Here is a 24,978-nt window from a genome sequence, read left to right as displayed (position 1 = left end):
TTTCACTGCTCTGGTATGCCATATCAAACTCTATGGGTAGCATACGTTAGGCTATCCGGTTGTTCAGTGATGACGCGACGAATCCTACTTCCGGGCCTAGAGTAGTCTGCGTTTAATATGGCTTTTGTGTTGTTAACATGTTTAATGTTATGTATTTTCTTCTATTTAATCTCAAAAAGCTCCTAAAACAGTCAGTGATCACTGTTGACCTCCCTCGGCTTTTATTACCACTAATCATTTATTTAAGCTCAGTTTTTAAAACCTTAGGATGTAACTACAGCCCAGCCCATGCAGCAGTATATGAATGACTAACCTCGTATTGTGGATGGATTATCTCAGTTGTTCTCCTGGCTGAAGTTTGGTCCTTTTACAGCATCCTGCCATGCGATTACATTTGTTCCTGACCACCGAGAACACTCACGTTAACTTTTATCGAGTGGAAAAAAAGTTAGCTTGTTTATATTATGCTAACATAGCTGTGTCGCTAGCGGTCACGTAGCACATCATTATATACCAGCTAGCCCAACTTCAGTAACCTTACAAACGTCACTGCTTTTTAGTTTTCTGTCTTCATTTATGTTGGAAGTGATAGCAGAGCTGTACGTTTTAATTTGTTTCCAAAACCCCGCAGTCAGGACATGCTATATTGTATTTAGATAGAAGCTAGCGAGCTAACTTCCTGCTAACTTCTAACTCCGTTAAATGTCATAAATTCCGTTTTCATGGATGCCTGGATGCTAAACTCAATTGTTACACCTGGTAGAGCAGAACGCTGATCATTTTATTAAAGATGAAAGACTTTAGACAGTTTTTCAACTCTCAGTAATGCCATAGTGATCGTTTGATATATGGACCTGCAGCGGAGTTTAGGTCCAGACACGGCTAGTGACGTCAGACTGAACAACCGGATAATGTGCCTGAAACAAGCCAAATCTCATTCAGAGGAAGAATTCAATAACGTGGGCTTTCTGCAGATTATTCAATTTCCAGGCTACTCGGCCACCATAGCATTAAGTCATACGTGCAGTTTAAGGTTGACGGCCACTGCTGGACCTCGCCGCCTTTTGTTTCCAGCACAACCGCTCCCCTCCCTCCTCTCGTCACAATGTAACCCCTCTGATATCAGGTCTGCGCTGCAGTATCAGTATTCCTCACCTCCGAAAATTAAGAATACAATTACAGTGGCACAAAAGAGGAGGCGATGGCTTGTTCTCCTCTGCACAGCTTTATGATAATTAAGCGACAGGAGGTCAAAGACAGTATGTGTAAAAGTAATCATCGAGTCACACTTTATGAATTTTAAATGACCAGATAAAAGGTGAGGTTTGGGGAGTGTTAATGCTGAGGGGAGAGGAGGGGGGAGGAAAGAACCTGCTCCTCTCATTTGCACAGAGGAAATCTAGCAGAGGGATTTCAAACATTTTGCAGTTTTCGGAGGGACGTCTGTTTGCCAAAGATACCGGGAAGTTCACAACCGGGTCGGAGCATCCGCATGAGGCTGGTATTCATGTTGAAAGAGCTTTGTGATGCCATTTCCATCCATGATGAGCCACCCGCTCTCCTGATTAGCAACAGACGCCAACTCAGCCTGCCCACAATTTACACCGCTGTCTTTGTTCCTGAATAATGTCTCAAATTGGTACCCGAGAAAATAATAATGGCGAATTTTGTTTGGTGTAATGTGTCCGGCTTGATAAAGTCAACTTAAATTATTTGCTTAAACCCAACACAGGAAATAATGAGTAAATATTTGGGCCTGTGGCAGCAATGATGCAGTTCATCAATTATTAATTTCATTTTACATTTACACCATCCTGGAGGGGACACGTCTTCATTATTCAGCACAGGGAATGTCATTATCTTTGGAAGTAGACTCATTTTTATATAAAGGGAAATCTTTTTCGGTTTGCTCGTGTACTCGCGCCTGAAAGTCTCAAACGCTGCACAAACTCTACAAATGTTCCGCTGTACCTGCTGTTCTGTTTATAGATGTTTTATTGACCACGTTCTTGAAGTTGGTTAACACAAATGAGCTTTTTCATATTTAAATCGTAATTAAGTGGGAAAATAAAACAAGCTGGAACATTTACTGGCAGCATAACGCATTGGTTGAAACGACTTCTGGCCGCCTGCCTGCCTGCAAATACAAATTTCTCTCATAACCATTGCAAGTTTAATGCCTACCTTGGCTGCTTTGCATCGCCACCAGCGATTTTAGTATGCAAGCAGGAAAAAAGAGCTAAGTCCGACTAATTTGTTACTCTGCTTAGATTTACATTCCCTGGCCCTGGGAACAGCCGCTCGCCTGCTCCGGCCCATTTGTTCAGCACTTAATAAATTGCATAGCAAGTTCAGAGAGGTGATATGATTGATCACTGGATATGGAGCTCCCTAGCAGCAATATTTGTCTGAGGACGCAGGGAGAATTAGCAATAACTATGTATTTGGGAAATTTGACTTTCACAGATGGCATAACTAGGGCGATGAAAGTGCTTTTTATTAAATGCAATGAGGCTTTGCTGTGTTTCAGTAAAATAGTTTAAGAGGACCAAGGAGTCACGGAGTGCAGAGGAAGTAACGCTCACTCATCAAATACGGTAGAATAAATGAGTCTGGATGGCAGTAACGTTTAGTTTAGTCGATCATATTCAGATTGTCCTGCGTTACTTCATCAAATGGATTAAATTTAGGCCTCGTTCACTGACTGTTTAATGAACACCCAACTCGGTTTGGTAGTAATATGAGGAATAAATGAATTTCACCTTAGTCATTCAAATCAAGGGCTTGGTAATCAGGGTAATTGCAGATAATAACCCCGGCCTTCACAGTGGGGTCTTGGATTTGAGTCTTCCCCTCCCTTCGCATCCCCCCGTTTTCACTGCTGTTGCCATTAACGGAGAGGGGCTCTGAGGCATCTCCCACTGTTCAGCATGATTAAGACAGCCTCTGACTTTTAACACACCACCCAGGGAGGCATGTTAAGTGTCTGCCGTGAATTTTAACTCCATCACTTTATTGATTAATGTTGTTTTTAAGTTACAAAAATACAATTTTTGACGATACTGTAAGGATTGTATGTATCACCGTAGCCCTGCCATGGCTCATCATCTTCTCAGTGTGTTCTTTCTAGCTGACTTTAAACTGAAACGTATATGAAATATATCAGAAGTAGTCATAATATGTTTGTTGGCTCAAGTTTGCAATCATACTATTAGTGTTCATCCTCTGCTTTAACCTCACCATTCGAGCAATTTACCCATTACTTTCAGCAGTTTATATAATCCATTTATCCATTAATACATTATCCATTAAGGGCTGACGATAATTGTTAAACGCTTAGATTTAGCTCTCTGTTTTTACCATCTGTCCAGCATTTTCAGCTGTTAAATAATTCATCCATTGCCTCAAGTCAAATATTCAAACCCTTAATCCAACAGTTTCAACCATTTATCCACTGACTTTATCTTTAATGTGTCCATTTGTTTCAATTTTGATCATTTATTAAATAACTAATAGCCATCAAAATAAGTCATTTATCCAAAATCCAACTACAGCATCTGTTTTTCCAGCTTTAGCTATATCAGTAAAAACATCTGTTAATTATTTCAGCAATTTATTTGTTTTAGTAGGTATTTATTACCCATATCAATCTATTTTATCTGTTTTTCTCTTACTTGAAAGTATAGCTCTCCATTATCTTTATCTAAATATTTGTCGACTTGTTTTATCTTCAAACTAAATGTGCACTTTCTTTTTTAAGGAAGAATTTCGGCATTTTTAGCCTTTAGTATGACACCAAAGTAAATCAGGGATAGAGTGGAAGGAATAAAACTAGTGAAAGGGACAGATTCAAACCTAAGACCCTGCAGTAGAAATCAAAAGAAAAGAAGTAGAGATCAAAAGAAAGATGGCTCCCACTCTTAGCTTGTCAGATATGGATACTTTGTAACTCAATTAGAACAATTCCCAGTAGAGTCTTGAAAAAGATTTCATCTTCAGTTATTTATATTTGGAGATATGGTTCTGTTCTTGGATCTGCGCACCCTTCCATATGCATGAATGGAAAGATAATGAGAGGACCTCTTGTACAGAATGGAGTTAACATCAGTGACAACAGACATGACAATCAGACACATGAGACGAGGCATTGGGTTGGAGGTGGGCTGCAAAGCTGCTTGCAGATTGCAGGAACTGTGGATAGATTAAATATATGAGATTTTCCAACTGACTTTATAGAGCAGTAAGCTAAACGACCAGGATTTAGCAGCGCTTGACTAAATTGCCTGCTTGAATTAATACTATACTCTATATTTCATATACTGCACGCTGCTATAAATACACAGTACATCACCTTGACTTAACCACTGACAGGCATTCCAGTAAAAACACGAAAGCAATACACTTATTTGCTCATATATGTAATTTCCTTTCATCTAACTCGTAGGCAGCACATCAAATTATTCCTTTAAGCAATTATGTGAGCTGTCACACAGCACTCTACAATTCAGAATCACTTGTCTGTTCTTGCCATTTAAGACATCAGCCCACCGGATGATATTTGTCTGGCGTCTTAATGTTCAGATCGCTGTCTCTTAATTGATGTTATTCTGCAGACAGGAATATTGATGGTGCAGATCAGCCAGATTGGCAGCTGCATGAATCGTTATTAGCCAAGGCAGTTGGACACCCCGGTGGGCTGGGAGGAAGTTCAATAGGCTGGCCTCTGATACAGCGTCATGCTGCTGAACCCCGGGGGAGGTGATCACGGCTCAGACAAGAGATAATTAACCATCTGAGGCTGGCAGCCCACAGGCCAGCAGCCAGGTGAGGAGGTGAGATGGATAAAGCCACAGGACAACACAGAGAGGAAAGCAACCCTCTAGTGTACTAACAGCACGCAGGCAGGCGGTGGACATCAGGCTGGAATAGAGACCGACTGTATAGGCATCAGACAGGATAATATTGGATGAAACTGTAATTAGACCTTGGGGGAACTCAGCTGTTGCTGCAGCAAATAAAGACAAAACGCTAAAAAACAACAACACAAGAATATTTTTTCTCGAAATAGTGACAGCATAGAGGATGTGGAAAAAAAGGAAATGTTCAAACCTTTATACGTGTTTATAACAAAATGAAAAGCAAAAGAGAGCAGTGTGTAAAAAGTAAAACGCTGCTTTATTTAATGTTTTTGATTCATAATAGTGAATATTGTATTATATATAATCTTTGTCCCTATTGTCAAAGTCAGAGATAGAGAACTGTAGCTTTGACTGTAGATACTGGTCATGACTACTGTCTACTATTTATATCCCAACAATGATATATACAGTATTACAAAAAATTTTACATTTTCTGTAAATTCTGTGAATTTGGCAGCTCGACTTGCGTGAAGTCATCTAATGTATATATTATACATATAATGCTCTTCCTCTATTCCCCCCATTTTTGGGGTCGAGGATCGTGTCAGGTTACATTTCACTGTGTGTTATACTTGTATAACTATGCATGTGACAAATAAAGAACCTTGAACCTTGAAGTGTTTTCAGCTGGGCGTCGTGTACCTGGAGTCGAGTGTTTTGACCGGTGCATGAAGCTATACATTTTTAGACATGAGTTGCTGCAGTTTTCTTTGTGAGTATTTATTACACGGTGTGCTGCGGGGAAAAGCCTGTTCTAACGTTTATTCTTTAGCACGCAACGGCTCTTTTTATCTTCTCATCCGTAAACACTCCGCATACTATTTCACGTAATTCAGTTTATTTTGGAAAACCTCAACAGGATCTTCAGCTTTATTGTGAAAGGTTTATGTGGAAAATAAACAAGCGGACGGCGGAGCAATGGTTTTACCGTCGTTGTTGCTAACGACAACGCATAAAAACTGTTGCTAACGACAACGCATAAAAACAGTCGCTCGACCGTCCGTAGTGTGGTTATATTAAATATAAGAGAAAGTGAGAACTTTAAGAAATAAATTACACAGTGACCATCAAAATGATGAAAAAACATTGCCGTAAACAGTTTATTTTGCGACACCACGAAGCAGACAGTAGCGTAATATGACACGATAGACGTTTTCATATCGTCATCCGATATATATCATTATATCGAACAGCCCTAGGGTAGTATAATATAAAAAAATCTATCTAATACTCGTTGAGGGAAAACCTACCTTAATGCTGCTTTACTTGAGAATGCTCTTTATTTTTTCAATAAATACAGTTACTGGTTAATTTACAGGTTTTGTCCTTGTTATGGATTAAAACTACACAGTAAGAAAAAGTAACTTACAGTGTGTGTTATGAAGATTTATTTTGGATGTTTAATGCTGATATTTCTTTATGCTCAAATAATAGAATTAAATACATTTAAATAAAATGCAGTACAGCATCTTTATAGAGGGGGAGTCTTATCTTTTCACTTTTGGCTTTTCAAATTTCCAACTGTATAATCTAATTTTTTAAGAGCAGTATTGCAAAGCCCTGCAAAACTTTCCCACTGCCTCAACCAGCTCCCATCCATTCATATCTACGACATAATTTATCATTTTCACAGGATATTTCTATTAATATTCCATCTACTAGCACAAAGTAAAAGCGAACTACTTCTCAGAACCCAGATGACAGGTAATTATTAACCTGCTGCACTCCATGCTGATGAACCATGCACCAAACCTGCATACCACTGGAGAAGTGAAAAATGTAATCTTTTCCTCATCTGTACTGTACTTCTCTGGTCAGGGAGCTGACTGCAGCATGCACATGAAGATGAAAGACCTGAACGTACGCTGCTTAGCTCAGGTCCCATACCATCCCGCTGTCGATTAACATAAACACCCGGGATCTAGCTCTAGGACTCAATTTGTCCTATTTTTGCCAAAGATTGTCAAAACCTCGCTAATCCCAACTTTACATAATAGCTGCTTTTTAATCGCATTTGTCAGGGAAGTGAGACGACGATCATCAGACCAACTCACCGTAAGAGCTGTCACGTTTCCCACTACTTCTGCCAATTTTAGCTCTTTGAAAACAAGTCTAGGAATGGCTCTTGCTTGGTCTAATCCATATAGCTTTTGATTACATGTTCTCTCTCACGCGAGCACACCAAAGCACACGCGGGCTGAGTCTAATAAACCCATATTCGTTTTGCAGGTGCCTCGAGGCTCAGAGTGGAAGGTAAATTGAACAGAGGCTCGGGCAAAGCAATGTGATGGAGCAGACAATTGTTGTGGACACAGGATTAAACACCGTGTTCATTTTGTGCTCAACACAGATATTGACTTTCTGTTGTCCTACAGTCCAGTTCATCCCCTCTCCACACAGCTGACACGTTGACTCACAGTTTGACGCGTTACAGTGACACTAATGTGGTGGCGAGCCAGCACCAAACGTCTGGCACCCTCCGCAGTGTGTCCAGTCTAATTACTGAAATTACCATTTGGGCCCATTCATATTCATTAGCCATACTATTGTGGTTAAAAGGCTCTTTGATGGTAAAACGAACACCATCATCCTTGGTGTTGGGTCCACTATTGTGTAAATGTTAGCATTTAATCAATAAGTGGAAATAAAGGTCAATCAGACACTGGTGAATACGCACAAGCTTAGAGGGCATCCGTCTACACCTGATGTCAGACAGGTAACTTCAAGTCAACACTGATTTGCAAGAGAAGCACTGCTATCTCTGGTCACACAAAACAGGGCGTCTGCTTATGATCAGCTTCTTCTTCTTGCACACACACCAAAATGCACTCAAAATGAAGGTTTGGATACCCACAGCTGTTATTTTTAAAACGGTTCAAACCTAAGCGCCACGTCGACACGCACCAAACAGAGCGGCAGCATTTCAGGCCGGAGTGAGCAACACCTGCTGCTCGGCCCTCTCCAGCTCAGGCCAGTGGGACTTGATTAATCATACCATGACAGCCCCTCCACCAAGATACCAAATTTAATTATGAAAGCGATAAATAACCTTTTCTAGGAGTGTATAGATCATCTGCTGCTTGAGATCCACAACAGGTGAATTATCTTCCAGCGGGGAGCGTCCCATCTTTGGGAGTGGGGTGACAGATTACCGACACAAGGCTTCTGAGGCTGAAAAATGTATTTACAGCCGTAGTAAAATGCTGTCATTATTAATGCGCCGCGTCTTCAAGTAAAATTATGATCATTCCGACTTTACTCATTAAAAGAGCGGGAATAAATGAGCGCCGGATGCTTGATGGTATTTTGCTAAACTTTTGAAAAGCAGTAAGCATATTTGTTTAAATGTAACAAGGAGTCTCTATGAGAGGGTGCATTTACTCGCAATTGTGGCTATAAACAAATTGGCATTTGATTTATTTAAACCATTTCCTTTTCATTTTACCATCTGCGATTTCAGAAATGATAACGAGCGTGGACTGTATTTCATTGCCCACACAAACACGCGCGCACAATTTGGCTCTATTTTTAGGACTTTTAGAAAGCTTTTCCAACTTTTATGATTGTGCTGTTTAACTTATGAAAGCCATCGTTTCATTGTTTCCTCGTAGTTAAGCTTCTTCTCGCTCCTCTTCTGCGTTCTCAAGTTATTCAACGATGACAGCGGCTGTTTGTGGTGCGCATACACAGATTGTTCCTGGCAGTCTGAAGGTTATAAACAGCAATACAGGCAGAGTGAATTTACTCTGGATACTTCAGAGTGTCAAGATACATCAGTGACGATCACGGGCGAAGGGAGGACGGGGAGGGGAAGAGGGAAGAAAAAGAAAATCAAATAAATTCAAAGGCAGGCTGGCAGACATTACGTCCATTTGTCACCTCGTGCCGCGCGCAGAATAAAAGGCCTGTATGAATGGAGTCTATTATGGGAAGAGAGAGCCGCTAAGCTGCTTGCCACTGTTGATTTCTTGCAGCAGTCGATAAATTGAGCAAGGCCTAAGCAGGCCGCGCATGTCCTGTTAAACAGCGAGCGCCGCTTGGCGTGTCGCACTTTTCCCCAACGCTCCAGCAGTTTCTCATGATTGCTATTCTCTGTATTGATTTGCTGTATTCATGTACTCGCCATGCAGAAAATGCAGAGGAGACAGATGCTGTCTTTTTGGGAGACATAATGGTCCTAATAATACCTCTGGTGCTACAGTCCTGCACATTAAACCAACATTAGTACTGAGAGCTGCGGCGCACATTGAATTCCTGTTAGGCAGACATTTATAGATCTACGATGAGCGCTGAAGGTCTCGTATCGGCATTATAGCAGACCTTATATTGGCTTCATATAAACGCTTCAGCTTAACACAATCAAATCATGTCACAGTGCGTAAATGCTGCGTGATGAACTATCATCACATTTGATAAAGAGCTGAACAATATTCTCAAAGGTATAATGAGAAAGTCACGTTCAAACCTCTTCGTGCCGTCATTTTTAAATGCTTTTAATTAAATGCTTTTTAATGAGACAGAGTACCGGGCAGTGGTCGACTCCTTTGTCACGTGGTGTGAGCAGAATCATCTGCAGCTCAACGTGGCAAAGACCAAGGAATTGATAGTGGACTTCAGGAAGACCAGGAAACACTTGGCCCCTGTTTCAATCCAGGGGGCCATAGTCATCTCTATTTTTTGAGGTGACTGAGGTCCTTCAACATCTGCCAGAAAATGCTCAGGATTTTCTATGAGTCTGTTGTGGCCAGCGCGATCCTCTATGCTGTTGCATGCTGGGGGAGCAGGCTGAGGGTCGCAGATGCCAACAGACTTAATAAACTAATCCGTAAGGCCAGTAATGTTGTGGGGATGGAGCTGGACTCCCTCAAGGTGGTGTCGGAGAGGCGGATGTTGTCCAAGATAAAGACAATGTTGGATAACACCTCCCACCCACTCCATGACATGCTGGCCAGTCACAGGAGCACGTTCAGTGAAAGACTGAGATTACCGAAAAGCACCACTGAACGACACAGGAAATCATTCCTGCCTGTTTCTTGTTGATCAGTATGCTCTTGTTTTTGATTATTAACTGCCTTTGCATGAGTCTGGTCCTACCAGAGATTTCTTCCTGTGTCACCGTCCGGCTGTGTGGCAGGCAGGAATTGGACCCAAAGTGCAGGACTCTCGGGCAGAACATGAATTTGAACAAAGTTTTATTGCAGGAAAGGGAGTGATACAAAACTAAACTGGGTGTGTAAAACCTAGAAGAACACGGGGAGATGCACACGCAGCATGCAGGGAAGAGACGCTGAAGACGAGACAACACGTACTGACTGACAGGGACTAGAATACACAGGCAGGAATATGAGGAACAGGTGGACACGCAGCTGGAACTTTTTAGGCAAGACAAGGAAGTAAAACAGAATACACTAACATGAGACGAGACCTTCAAAGTAAAACGGGAAACACACACTGACAGAACTCAGAGACACAACACCGACAGAGAACGGAGGGAACATCTACAGGGACCAGAGTGACACGAGACATGACTGACTGGGGAACAAGAGAATAAACACAAGGCCAGAACGAAACCTAAAAGCTAGAAATCACAATCAAAAGAGCACAACTATGGACTCAGAACAAAAACCATAATATAAAATAATACCAAAACACAAGAACTCAAAATGCTGGGTCACAAAGACCCAGAACCGTGACATCCTGTTGAAAGGGAGCTCTTTCTTTCCACAGTTGCCAAGTGCTGGCTTGGAGTTCTTCTATATCATCGTAGGCCCTTTACCTTACAATATAAAATAAATCATAGAGGATTCTTATTGTGAAATCATGAGAATTATTAACACAGTTGGCCCTCCTCAAACCAATCCTCTATTTGGCATTTTCTTTTCCTTTTAAGGTTAACAGACAACGATCATATCTCATAAGCTGTTTCACTACATATGAAGTCAACCGCCTCAGACTGCCACCTGGCTTTTCACTCAAAACCAGAATGCACCACCCAAACTCGTAGTGTATTAGCGTCGTGTTAATACTCCAACTCTCCTTCTAAGGCCTCAAGTATACTTTCCTCTCTCTCCTTCAACAAGAAAACTACAGCGCCTTCTGACCTTTAGCGAGACGCCTACTTTGTAACTCAAAGACTGCATGTAAATATGCGGCTCGTGCATTACCCGTTCTATTTCTGTGTATTAAATAAATCTACTCTGGCCTGGTTTAGTCACACAAAGGCAGTTTATTAAGAGTGGGGGGCTGGGAGGGGGGGTGAAAACAGAATTTACCTGCAGAGTAGCCGTCCGCTCATTACTGCTGCTGCTCTTATATCACAGCGATAGAACTGTGCCATACGTGGCACAACATTTCTCCTACAGGTTCCATTTAGTGACCTGTCTCGTAATTACCAAACTGTGATCTTTCCACCATCTTTCTCCCTGCCGCTAGATTGCAGGCACCCTCCTCATTATTCACCCTCAATTATGCGAATAGTTTGTCCTGCACTGCTTAATTACTTCATCCAGGAAAATGATAAGTTAATTTTGTGATTAACCCTCTGGCATCTGAGCAGACAAGAATATCGCGAGGCGATTATCTTTTTAGTTTGTGTTTGACATTGGGACAGCAATTTGCAATTTGTAGGTGAATGTCAAAGATTTCAGGCTGCCACAATTAAACGCTGCAATTTTTTACCATGTTATTGTGTTTTAGCATTAGTTATAAGTCTGATAAGTAGGTGGAATCCAACACTAAATAAATCGGTTTAATCAAAACCTCTTTCTGTGGCACAGAAATGAATTCACCTCGCAGCCTTGGCGGTATTGTCATGTAGAGAAGATGGCAGGAAACAAGTAGCAGGTACGGTTTAATTAGCGCTCAGGCTCGCTGCTGGCTCCCCTTCATTTCTCTCTCTCTCTCCACTGTACCAGCTCCTCTGATTGCTGGCATTACAGCAAATTCACAGTTGATAATCAGCCTCAAATTCCTGCTAAATTTCTCATTACGCTGCTGGAGATGTCACTTGGGCTTTGAGTTTGCATTAATAGGATTTAATCTGAAAGTGTTTGTGAGCGCGTGCATATCTGGGTGCGCATCCAAGCTAACGCGACGCCTGGTACACATCACAAACGTCAGGTACAATCTTGTAAGGATTCCCAGGAGGGCACTTGTTTAACAATTACCCTTCATACTTCATTATTTCATATTGGTGGAGAATGATTACATTCAACCCTTAGAGCGCAGAGCCCGACAGTCTCTGCAGTAAGAAAAGTGCTCATTAACAACACCATCCAGTCTTGGCAACATAACTCCAATGCCGTGTTACATTGTCTAAATTCTGACACTAAACTGTGGAGGCAAATTAAGGCCATAATAATGTCAGTCAGAGGTAACTGTATATGTAATCATGGATAATTAATTTTAAATTTAACACAACAGATCACGTTTTACTTCAAGTGTGCAGTCTTCAAAAAACTTTGCTTAAATGCAAGTTTTTTCAAACAGCTTTTCTTGAATAAATAAGATACAAGATTTCATGTTATAGGCTACATTTTGATCCCAATGTCTGGCATAACAAGGGCATAAACAGCTATCAAATAGAATCTGCAGCTAAACTAAAAGAAAATGCAAGAAAAACGCTGCAAGATGTCAGATACTCAGCAGTTATTTACTCGTGTAGGGGGCTAGCTAGTTAGTTCTACTAGTATGCTAACACAAGGTGTGAAGTTTTCAACTTTAGATAGCACAGAACAAATGTTAACACTATTCAAGTCCAGTGAGTATTTGATTATTGTATGGTCAGGTTGTGTTTGCACTGTGGCCTGCACTACGAGGCAGAATATTTGCTCTTATCCAGGTACTTTCAGGGTAAACTTGGGTCTTTCTGCACTACGAAGGCAGTTCCCTTCTCATTGGGGTAAATCGCCATGGTAACTTATGCTGCAGACCTAACTTGCTCTGGAGCAGGTTACGATCAATATTAATGATCACCACGTACAAAACGACTGCCTACTGACCAGTTTGGGTCTCCAGAAAATAGAGTTAGCATTCCTGGGAGATCCCTCGGAGTTCTGTGCGCCAACAATAGGAGGATCTGATGTTTATCAAAAGTCTTCGTGTTTGCCCGATGAACATCGGTAATAAACATCAATTCTTAGATGCAACTTTGTTCCTTAATTTTATCCTGCTGGCTCCAAAACAATTTTCCACCAGCTTTCATTCTTTCTCTCAGATCATAAGATCTCACAGAGGCTGCAGCTGGAAGAATAAAAACTAAGACAGTTTTTTTAAGCCTTTAATGAAATACTTGTTAATATCCATTATGACAGAGTTGTAATAATAATGGATTGCATTTATATAGCGCTTTTCGCGGCACCCAAAGCGCTTTACAATTCCACTATTCGTTCATTCTCACGTTCACACACTGGTGCAGGCAAACCATAGTTGTAGCCACAGCCATCCTGGGGCAGACTGACAGAAGCGAGGCTGCCATATCGCACCATCGCCCCCTCTGGCCAACACCAGTAGGCGGTAGGGTAAAGTGTCTTGCCCAAAGACACAACGACCAGAACAGAGAGAGCTGGGGGATCGAACCGGCAACCTTCCGGTTACAGATGAGCTTCCAACCCCCTGAACCATGGTTCACTGTGTTAACTTACACAGGGGACATTTTACCAGCTTCTCTATCTGTCATCAAATAAGCAAAAACATATCAAAGGTCTTCTTCAGTGTTACTGGCCAAAGTACTTTAATACATTTACATAATGCTTGTAATACTAAATACTACTGCACAGTCCCTTTCCTCCCTAACACATTATAAACTGCTGCTTTGTGTGCAGTGGCTTTGTTGCTTTAAGCCTGCTCTGTTATCAACATATTTATATTTTTCCCTGCAGTATAATTTTATCTTTCATTATAAAATCTGTTCCTCTCCTGCCAGTGTGCTTAGCCTGGTGAATGGTCAGGTGCTGCCAACTCCCCACGTTTCATGTAAAGTGCAGGGGAACTCTGTGGAGTTGATAGCCAGTCGATGTTAAGGTAAGTGCATCCAGATAATGCAAAGATATCCTGCATATGATGAACTAGCTTCATTGCACATAGACATGGTCTAGCATGCAGAAGCTGCAGTACAAGCAGGCGGAGGCAATATATTTAAAGCCAAGAAGTCACTAGCGACCAAGGAAGTCCATTCCAAGATCCTTCTATGTCACAAACGACTAAGCTAGGTGGCTAATATAGAGCTATCAGCGTTAATATCATTAAAATGACGTTGACGTATAACCGCATTAACATGGCAAATCTCAGTTAGCGCAGTTAGCCCGTTAACGCGTTAGCAGCCCCACGCACGGGGCGATCCGCATCAACTCGCTAACGGAGATTTGCCGCGTTAATGCGGTTATGGTGTTAACGTCGTTTTAACGAGATTAACGCTGACAGCACTAATTTACATGTAAATGTTTTAAATGCTTTCCCATTAATATTTTTTGTTGGCTTGAAATAAAATATCTCTCTCTGCTGGTACTTTGGAGAGGCAAACCGTGAAAAGGACATGGTGGACTGGCTCATTAGATAACAAAAAATAACTTTGCTCCACAGCTTTCATGCTAACTTGACCTACATTACCTAGCGTATTCAAAACAGCATAAAAAATAGGGAATTCTTAAGATTTAGGTTACAATCTTACAGATGTTACATCAATGCAAAAAGACTGAATCCTTCATACTGATAAAGTCTATGTCATCTTCTAGAAGAGGTATCTGCTGACTGTGATTTACCAAACACCAATGCATCCACTGCCTGTTTCGTATAACTAACATCATCAATGTTGGATTCAGTTTTTTCCACTTGAAATGTTGAAATATTTCGTTTTCTCCATTTGAAAAACACCTTTTGAATACAAAGCAAAGCAAAAAGATAATCTACCAAACAAGGCAATGATAAACGCTAACCTAGCCATCACTGCCGGAGCAAACGTGAAACTGCACCCATTAACTTTCTGTTCTTGATTAAACTGTGAAGCGTCACACTGTGCTCGGCAGAAGTGACTTGTAATCAACTTCCAATCATTAATGGCCCCGTTATCTGCACCTGGCTCGTGAATAAACAAAAATCTCATTGCCCCCCTCAATCACTTCAAAGTTATCCCACTGAGTGGCACTTTCGACATCATCAGCGACACAACTGGCTGATTCTGGGACCCGAGAGGCAGAAAACTCCCTCAGAAGAAAGCCTGATCAGTTTCCTTCGGGCTAAACATCGCTATTCTTTGAATCACGCTGTTCAGTGAATCATAATCACAGCTCAGCTCAATTGGAGTCATTGTTGCCGGCCCTGCGAGCCTGTTTTGTTTGCTGATTGGTTCATGTCATGTGAGAGCAAGATACTAAAAAGGGCCTGTCATCATTCATTTGCACTGGTTTCTGTTTATAGGCCACTCTGTATTGATGATTACTATATCAAAAGATCTTTAATTAGTGGCTTTTGTGTGGAAGACAAATGGAAAACAAAAGGCATGCTGCGTGTAGTGGGATCAAAATGAGAAAACGCTTGATGAGTAAACATTTTAATTATGGTGTTAGATATAAAATGAAAGGTAGCTCTTCTGAGAAAATTAGTCTAAAGGTCACTTTTGTTTGAAAGTGCTCTGCAAGACTATTTTTTCTCTGTTTTTCTTTTTTAAATACAGGAATCTTAGCTCTAAATGTGCTCTAGTGGTAAATGTACCAAGGATCTGATAAGCTCGATAAGAATGAACCGCAGCGGTATTTCAGCCACTGTGAATCACTATGGTTCAGGAGAACTTTGACAGAACTCGCCCTCATGTGTTATGCCAGCGCGCTAACTCCGTGTGCTCTGTTTTTCCTGTAGTTACTCCATTTCACCTCTTTCCTCTTAAGTACTCATTGTTAGTCGCGTGATGTGTCTGCAGTTTGTTTCCATGTGAAACAAGATGTTCATGGATTAAAGCTAAAAAGATTTTAGCATGCACAAAATAATTACTACCTGTAAAAGCTGGAAGAAATGATACAGTTGCCTTGTTTTTAACAGAAGTCTCAATTAAAATCATTTTTATGCGTATGCAGATTTCTAATTTTTTTCTATATTATTTGTGTAATTTATTTATACAAATAAGCACTTCATGTATAAAATAAAGGCCATTCTTTTCACTGGTGATAATTATTGCACTACCATAGGCTGTAAAACGCAGATTAAAACTTTACTGATTACAGCAGTTATTGCTGCTGTTGTTCTAAAATAGTTTAAATGATATGGGTGTGAAAAATGCCAAAGTAAATAATGCAGAGTTCCACATAAATTAAAAAATGCATGTTTTAGAAAATAAGAAGTAAACTGAATTATTATTTTAGATTTCTACAGTTTCACTCATCAGCTTTTAGTTTGCTTCTTCATGTCTTTCTTTCCATCCATTTACTCCAGCTGGGTCACTGGAGCTGTAATAGGGCGAGAGGTGGGGTACATCCTGGACAGGTCGCCAGTCTGTCACAGGGCTAACAACCATTCGCACTCACACCTATGGGCAATTTATTAATTGTCCATAAATTAATCAATTAACCTATTCCTACAAACTGCATCTTTTTGAACTGTGGAAGGAAGCCAGAGTACGCCGGCATAATGGTGGAATTGAACTCAGGACCTTCGTGATGTGCAGCAACAGTGCTAACCACCGTGCTACTGTACTGCCCCAACCAGGCTCAGGGAGGGGCGGGGCCATCTTTAAACAGATCTTTAAAGGTTGAAGGTAAGAGATCAATCAGTCACTCGGAGTTACTGCAAGTAGTTTATAGAAAGTTAGTACAGCTAGTTTGTATCATGGCAGTTTCGTTGGAATTGCTTCCTTCTGGTTGTGAATTTGTTCTGCTGCAGAAATTAACCGATTAAAACAAAAAGCTTAACTAAAAGCCAATTAATGGAAAATTATATGGATCTGATATCATTCATTTAAGTGTTTTTGCTTCATTGTATCTTTTAAATTGCTGCAATGCATTTATATGAATTGTCTGTATAAAATTGTATACATTTACAAAAACATTTTTATATGCTATACATTTTTTTACCTCTATAAATTAAGAAGTTAATATTTGTGGATGAAGAATTCCAGTTTTAGTGCATTTTTCAAACACACATTTTATTAGTTTTAAAGAGGAAAATAATTTTTAAAAGTGTAAGACCAATTAATTTATTTATGTGCCACTTGTTTGTTTATATCACTGTGTTTCCTACCTGATCAGGTAAAGCTGTTTTTTATATAAGTTATCATGTTGTTGGTGTATAAGGCCACACCTCAGACACGTGCAGTTTCCTGTGTCTCTGTTACTCACAGGGGAGGAGCTGAACCCTTAAAGCGCCCACTAAGGCACACGCCCACCGTTATGCTCTCAGACACATTTAACTCTGCTGCTGATCCCATGCTGCACATGCCCCTTTAATGACTTTAATCGTCACCTCCCAGTAATCTCGGACTTTTGTAATGGCTGTGATTGCAGTGTATTACCTTTTTAAGCTCTCCCAGATTGTTTTCATTGCATACTGAAATGTCTTAATCACTGTTGAAAACGGCTCGCATATGTAGCCCCATTGTGTCCAAGTGTGCAGGCTGCATCCGACTGAGGTTGCTGTTTTTCATCCTGTCTATTATATAAACTGATCTGGTCGGAGACCTTCGCCTTGCTGGGAGCCAAGCGTGACGAGATGCTGGCTGACACATCATGACGTTCCTCCCCTTTGCTGACTGCGGGCGCTCTGGTGGAGCCTGGTGCTCTACCTCACAGCCTGGAGTCAGCCAAATATCACCTCACCGTTTTTGTTTTTTTTAAATTTTTGACAGAGAGAAGAAGAGCATGAGATGTGAAACGCAGAAACACGGTTGTCTGCCGTCAGGCCTCGTACCAAAAGAACTCCACCACTGCAGGTTAGCAGAGGATAGGAATAAAATGTTACACGGTGTCACGCGTGTGCTCTCACAGGAACAAACACATCATTTGCTATCAAAGATAACAAACAGCACGAGAGACGTGAGTGAAGCGGTTTCAAAATAGCTTTCGTTTTAGAAAAATAAAAGTTTGAACTCTTACAGAGCTGCTTGAGACTGACTATCACAAGTCAAAATGACTGTTTGAGAGAACAAGTTCATGTTTCCCATTGTTTTCTCTGCTCTTACAACTTAGTTCAATCTTTGGTAGACAACCAAACTAGAACTCTCTTTAACCTACAGGAAACTCTTCACGGTTGTGTTTTTACTCATCAGAATGACCTTGGCTGGCATCAGAAGAGGCGCTTTACAGATAAGCTACACCACAGAGACTTAAACAGTATGAAGTAATGCAGAATTTCTGCCTCCTGGTCCCACACTGCGCTGCACCCCGGGAGCATGGAGGCCTTAACCAAAGGCACACACGTATATAAATAAATAAGTTGGTATGAGATGTGCTCTTGAAGCTGTATTACTGGGCTGACGGCTTAAGCTTAGGGAAAGGGAATGAGGGACAAATTTAGCAGCAGATCTTAGAATAACTAGGTAGGGATAAAGCTTATAAAATGTGCAAATGGCTGCACTTCTGGACGCTGTGCTTAAGGCCCCGAGACGAAGTGCTGACTGTAATGTTTGCAGTTTTGAGGAAGGAAGAGAAAATCCACTAATTTATGCATTTCAAACCTCAAAAAACTTGAAGAGGGATTACTGGACTCTTCATTCCCGTGAAGTATGCAGTGTTGAAGTGATCCAGTTTGTAGACAACAGAAAGACATAAAAACAGGATTAGTGCTAATATTCAACTCTCTTTAGTTAAGCTATACATTTCTGGTAACATCAACCAAAGAAAGGGGTTAGATTTTACTTTTAAAGCAAAATATTGATATTTTATTCTTAGCGGGCAAGATTGATGCTAGTCAGTACACTCAATATGAGACTACAGATTAGTTTAGCAACACTATCTGAAACAGCAGAAAGCTAGCCTAGCTCTGTCTAGAGCTAACAAACCTCTCCTCCATAGAAATGCTTCTGTGTTTCTAGCTTGTACAAATGAATCACAAACACAGTGGGTTCACAACGGCAACATTACTTACTTTGAGTTGTTTTAAACCGAAACTGCTGTTCAGCCTTTTTTAATCAAACTAAACATAACCATTTAATCAAACACATTTGAACTAAGTGCCGTCCTTTAGCCAGGCACGGTTTGCTCTCTGCGTTAAAAGAATCCAAACCAGCAGAAAAACAAAAAATTTACAAACTCATCAGCTGATTCAGACCAGAATAAACAAACTGTAATGTGAAAACGCAATAAAGCCACATCAGTTTATTAGTAAAGAGGCAGACTGCACTGAGCAGACCGACTCACCACCTGTGCACTGTCAGCAGTATCCAGTCACCCAAGAACCAGAGTCTCAGGGCTCTTTAACCTCTAAAACACGCAGTGCTTAACACATTTATTAAAGACCACCTGTCATTTAAAAAAATGTAGAAACTGATCAAAAGCTGTTTAAAACTTAAAATGATATTCTTATTTTTTAGGCCAATAATAAAATTATATAAAAAAATTCACGTTTATAGACAAATTTGAGGCGGCACACTGGACATCTGTGAGAAATCCCAGTTTAATCAAGTGTAACATTAAACCACTAAAGCTAATTTTTCTATTCAGTAGTGCAAGTAAATAATTGTAAGTTGACATCCTAATCAAAAGTCAATAAAAAAATCAATCAATAATAATTTTTTTTTCGGGGGGTGGAAAAATGGAAAATTCATGGATAACAACAATAATTATAAAAATTAAAAATATTTTTGATTCAAGCGTTTTTGCACATTGAAACATAAAATGTTCAATATTTAGTATTTACTGTTATATTCACATAGATCATCATGATGATGTTGTTTATTAAATTACTCTCTTTTTTTGCTTGTTTTCTCTTTTTTCTTTCTCAACAGGTGATCCAGGTGATCGATATCTGTATCTTATGTCTGTTTGTTTTGTTGATTTTTGTTTTTTGCCCTTTATCACCGTTCCTCATCTCCGCTGTTTTTCTTTCCCTCTTTCTTTCTCCCTTTTCTTTTCTCCAGTCACGTCTGTCCCGTGTGTAGCAAGTGAAAACAAAATAAACAATAAAAGGTGAATCAAATAGACCAATACGGCAAGGCTGGGATGGTCAATTTGGTAAAGTAAATCCGTTGGGCATCTTTCTTTGCCTTTAGACAATAATTCTGATGGCAAAAGAACCAAATGGGACAGGTGGAACATTAAGACCGCTGTGACACCAGTTTTACATCAGGCAGTTGTTTAATAAAATAGTTAAGTGCTGTATTTCACTTCATTACTTAAATCACGCTGCTGTTATTGTGTATATATTTATTTATATTTCTTCATACATTCTTATATAGTTCTATATTGTGTATTTTGTTGTACAGTTATTTTATTTTCAACTTTAATTTATATATTTTATCTTATTCTTTCCCAGTTAAATTTACCCTTCATTCTAATTTGTGTTGTACAGTTATTTCCTTTTTAACCTTAATTTATATTTTATTCCTTCCTAGTAAAATTTACCCTTTTTAATTTTTCATATTTATTTCCTATCTTATTCATAGCCTTTTCCTTTTTTGTTTTCTTTAGGTCATGAGCAGTTGTCCAAGCATTTCACTGCATATCGTACTGTGTATGACTGTGTATGTGACAAATAAAATTTGAATTTTTGAATTTGAATTATTTGTTATAAAAATGTAACCAAATATGTTATACTATGGTATATGTGCGAAACAAAAGAAACTGGTGAAGACGAGGAGCTCAAAACCAACAACATGCAGCCTGGCTTTAAACTTCTCATACATTTTCATAGACAAGGTTAAAAAAAAGAATTGGCATACTTTACACAGTACACTGAAAAAAAGGGACTGGCCATCTCTTGGATTTATGTAAGCATCTTGCATGTATTTAACACAATTACCTCATGTTTTAAAGATAAATGTAACTATATAGTGTAAAAACTACATGATATGCAGAAAGGGTGTATTAAATTGTTCATATCATGTTCAGGTAAAGTAAGTCAATAAGATAGCAACGTTAAATCTCGTGAAACTACGCGTGATTTCATCTCGCAGGCTTTGGATCGTGGTTCAAAAAAGGCATCCATCTCAGTCAAGTCAAGCAGCAAACTCTACGTTTTTGGTATGTCTTGATTTTTTGAATTAATATTTACCATATTTCAGCCAAATGTAGTTAAACGTCTAGAGTGTCACCATGTAACATGCTAAAAAAGAGCCGTTAGCTTATTTGCTGTTTTATCTGTTGTCAAAGAATTGGCGCTTTTTCATTTGAATTTGTCTTTGGCACAAGAGCCGTAATATCACATTAAACCTAATTACGAGGCACTCATAACATAATTTGGTTTTCTGTGTGAATAGATTTGCCAACTGACTCTTCAGTTACATTGTGTATTTACTGCACCGTGGTGTTAGTGAGATTTTGGACATTGAACAGCTTTAGCTAATATCATTAGCGGCATTATGCTAGCTTACATCCCTACCCCTCCTGCCCTCACCTGCTGTCCTTTTCTTTTTGTTTTTTTTGCTGCACATTGAGAGACCACATCTATTCTGCATTTCACCAGGAGTCAGCTGATGGATTGTGGGTTCAAGGTGTTATGGTAAGAAAGTATATTCTATTTTTGCTTAAGGTTTCTGTAACTTAATTATAATAGGTTTTGTATAATTATTAGGTGCATGCATACACAAATAGACCACCCTATTAAAACAACTGAGAAATCCAAAATCTGCCATAGGTTTAACTTACCGTATTTACCGCACTATAAGGCTCACCAGATTATAAGGCGCACTGTTGAAGACTGGCTCTGTTTTCATACATAAGGCGCATCATATTATAAGGCGCATTAAGACAAACAAAAAATAACTCGACCTTTATTAAGCTCATTCACAGTAACTCTTAACGCTGTTAAGCTGTAACACATTAAATATTGAAAAATACACTTACATTTCCAGTACGGTACATTCAACTTCCACAATTCCCTCAAACTCTTCACCTTCCGTGTCTGAGTTACGGTAAACAGCTTGGCAATTTCGGCATCAAGCATGCCCGGATCCCTCTCACACCGGATTAAAAGGCGTTTAAAGTGCATTCATCAGAATAAAACAATCGGATGAGTTAAAATTTAACCAACTCATTCACAGTAACTATTAACATTGTTAAGCTGTTAAACATCAAATATTGAACAATACACTTACATTTCCAGTTCATTCAACTTCCACAAATCCATCAAACTCTTCACCTTCAGTGTCTGAGTTAAACAGCTGGGCAATTTCGGCATCAAGCATGCCCTGATCCCTCTCATCATTATCCGAATCAGTCTCGTTGCTGTTACTTAGCTGTTCAGTGATTATTCCAGCCTTCGTGAAAGCTCGGACGACACTTGAGACTGATACCTTAGCCCAAGCAGCCACGATCTATTGGCAGATAGTGGCGTAACTCGCTCGGCGTTGCCTCCCTGTCTTGGTGAATGTGTGTTCGCCTTCTGTCATCCAATGCTCCCACGCAGCTCGTAATTTAACTTTGAACGACCTGTTGATACCAATATCTAGTGGTTGGAGTTCTTTGGTTAATCCACCTGGAATGACGGCAAGCTCCGAATTAGTTTGCTTCACTTGGGTTTTGACAGCCTCGGTGAGATGGGCGCGCATGGAGTCGTAGATCAAAAGAGACGGAGATTTGTGGAAAAAGCCATCCGGTCTCTTGACATAAACTTCCCTCAGCCACTCGCTCATTTTCTCTCTCTCGTTCCCTGTGGTGCGTATAGATACCGTACTGGTCCCTGTTTTCTCGACAGTACGGTTCATGGGGATGTCAAAGGTGAGGGGGACCTCGTCCATGTTAGTGATGTGTTCTGGCCGGATCTTCTTTTCAGTGATCTTATTCTGGCAGTACGTGCGGAAAATGGCCAACTTTTCTTTGTAATCCGTTGGCAGTTGCTGTGAGACAGTAGTTCTTGTGCGGATTGAGAGATTATGCCTTTTCATAAAACGGAAGCACCAAGAATGTCCCCCTCGAAAGTCGTTGATCTGCATGTCACGTGCTACCGCTGTTGCCTTGAGTCAAATAGAGATTGTAGAGACACTTCTACCTGCTGTTCTCTGTTCAATAACCCACTGTTCAATTTTGTCCTCTAACTGCGGCCATCGCGCCTTGTTCCCTCGGAAACTCCTTTTGGTCTTCTTTACTTGTTTTAGGTCATCTTTTTGCTTCCTCCACTTGCGCACCATGGACTCATTAATGCCGAATTGTCTGGCAGCTGCTCTATTTCCATTCTCTTCTGCATAACTAATTGCTCGAAGTTTAAAATCAGCTTCGTAAGCGTGTCTCTTCGCGGGTGCCATTTTGGAGTCGTTATACACACACAACACGGTAATGTTGTGTTGAAGCACAGTACGTATTACTCCGCGAGGCTCCTGGCAACGGTAACCGTAATGCTCCAAAAAGTGGCACTAAAAATCTTTTTTTGACAGATTTTTGAGCATAGTGTGCCACATAAAACCGGTTCGAGGTCAGTAAGCACAAACCAAAATTCATACATAAGGCGCACCAGATTATAAGGCGCACTGTCGATTTTTGTGAAGATTTAAGGATTTTACGTGCGCCTTATAGTGCGGTAAATACGGTATACCTGTATGTATTGTCAGAAAGGTGATTACTGGACTCACATTAATGCACACTTGAACTAAAATGAGGTTGTAACTTGTGGGTTCTTGGGTTGCAAATCAGAAACAAACATCTTTGGATTTTTTTTAATCCCATAAGATCTGGAAACACAGTTTTTATTCAACAAAACATTACTGATTAACCAAGCACAGTGCCTGCTGTTATTTCAAAATTTCAAAATGTTATTTCAGATAAAATGCAGCATTCCAGCGCATCCCAACCATGCCTTTACAGTTAAGGTTTCTGACGGAGCTGAGTTTCTCTCTGACAGTCTGCTGAAAGTGTTTGCAAAGTGATCGGGGGAACAGGACACAAAGCTAAAGGATGTAGCTGCCATGATGACAGTAAGAACTTTAAAATTCTTTAACTACAAAGTGTATATGTATTGCATTAGGTCAGTAAAAGATTTTTATGCTACATCCATTGAAACAGTCAACTATTACCTGTGAATAATGATTCCACTGAAAGGATGCCATTCTTTTTTGTCATGCATTTACTGGCCCACTGAGAAAAAATTATCTTTTTTTAAAAATTATATGTTCTGGAAACTGTATATCCATAAAGTTGATGTCAAACCGGAACTTTTGATATTGCTTTGTAGATGCTGGTGTTGCATGTTGACTGGTTTAAAAAGTCAAGAGTTTTTGTCTGGGATCATTTTCTTCTGTGCTACTGAAAAGTTCACAAATCTTTGTTTTCTTTGTTATAATACTTTAGGATGACATTAATGCTCGAAGGGAGTCTCATCAAAGTGCTCCGCATCTGTGTGAAAGACAATTGCAACATCTTGGTGCAGGAGTTCATGGTGAGTGTTTTATGAGTAGATTGTGGCTTTGCAACATTTAAAAATGCATTTAGTTATCCACTTGATCCTCATTGGACTGGTTAGGACCAGTAGTCCTCTTTAATAATTTGAAGTTCACATGAGGCCTAATAGTGAACTCGGCCGCCGGCCCTTGAGGCCCCACCCCTACCCCTGTATTAGGGGTCACATCAGTGTGAAAAAACTTTAAATTTGTCATTCTAGTGAACAAAGAAAAATCCCCCCAATATTTACATTAGCTTTTGTTTGAAAAAAAAAAAAAAAAGACCAACTGACCAACAGCTAACCAAATTGTGGGGCTGAAAGTCTAAATTCTAACATCTTCTGAGTGACATAACCTGGATTTCTGATGGGCTGGTGTCTTTCTAACAAAAACTAATGTAAAGCATTTGAAATTATTATGTTTTTCACTCTCTCTTAGAAACTCTGTTAGACCATGAATGGCAGCATGGCAGGCCACTCTTTGGCTATAGCTATTTACTATGTTGCTTGCATTGGTTTAAATTACTCTAACATTAGAACTGGTAGATTCAAA

General features: G+C 40.0%; 1 long non-coding RNA gene across 1 annotated transcript; it reads left to right on the top strand.

Moving 5' to 3' along the window:
* Nucleotides 1-21,104: 21,104 nt before the first annotated feature.
* LOC120725758 lies at nt 21,105-24,548 on the top strand. The gene is made up of 3 exons (XR_005694206.1): nt 21,105-21,557; nt 23,812-23,964; nt 24,338-24,548. It is a non-coding gene; the product is annotated as an uncharacterized LOC120725758 (long non-coding RNA).
* The last annotated feature ends 430 nt before the right edge of the window (nt 24,549-24,978 follow it).

The sequence above is a fragment of the Simochromis diagramma genome, unplaced genomic scaffold (genome assembly GCF_900408965.1).
Source record: "Simochromis diagramma unplaced genomic scaffold, fSimDia1.1 OVJJ01000717.1, whole genome shotgun sequence".
Taxonomy (NCBI): domain Eukaryota; kingdom Metazoa; phylum Chordata; class Actinopteri; order Cichliformes; family Cichlidae; genus Simochromis; species Simochromis diagramma.
The sequence above is the reverse complement of the archived record's forward strand: the minus strand, read 5'-3'. Positions and strand labels throughout refer to the sequence as shown.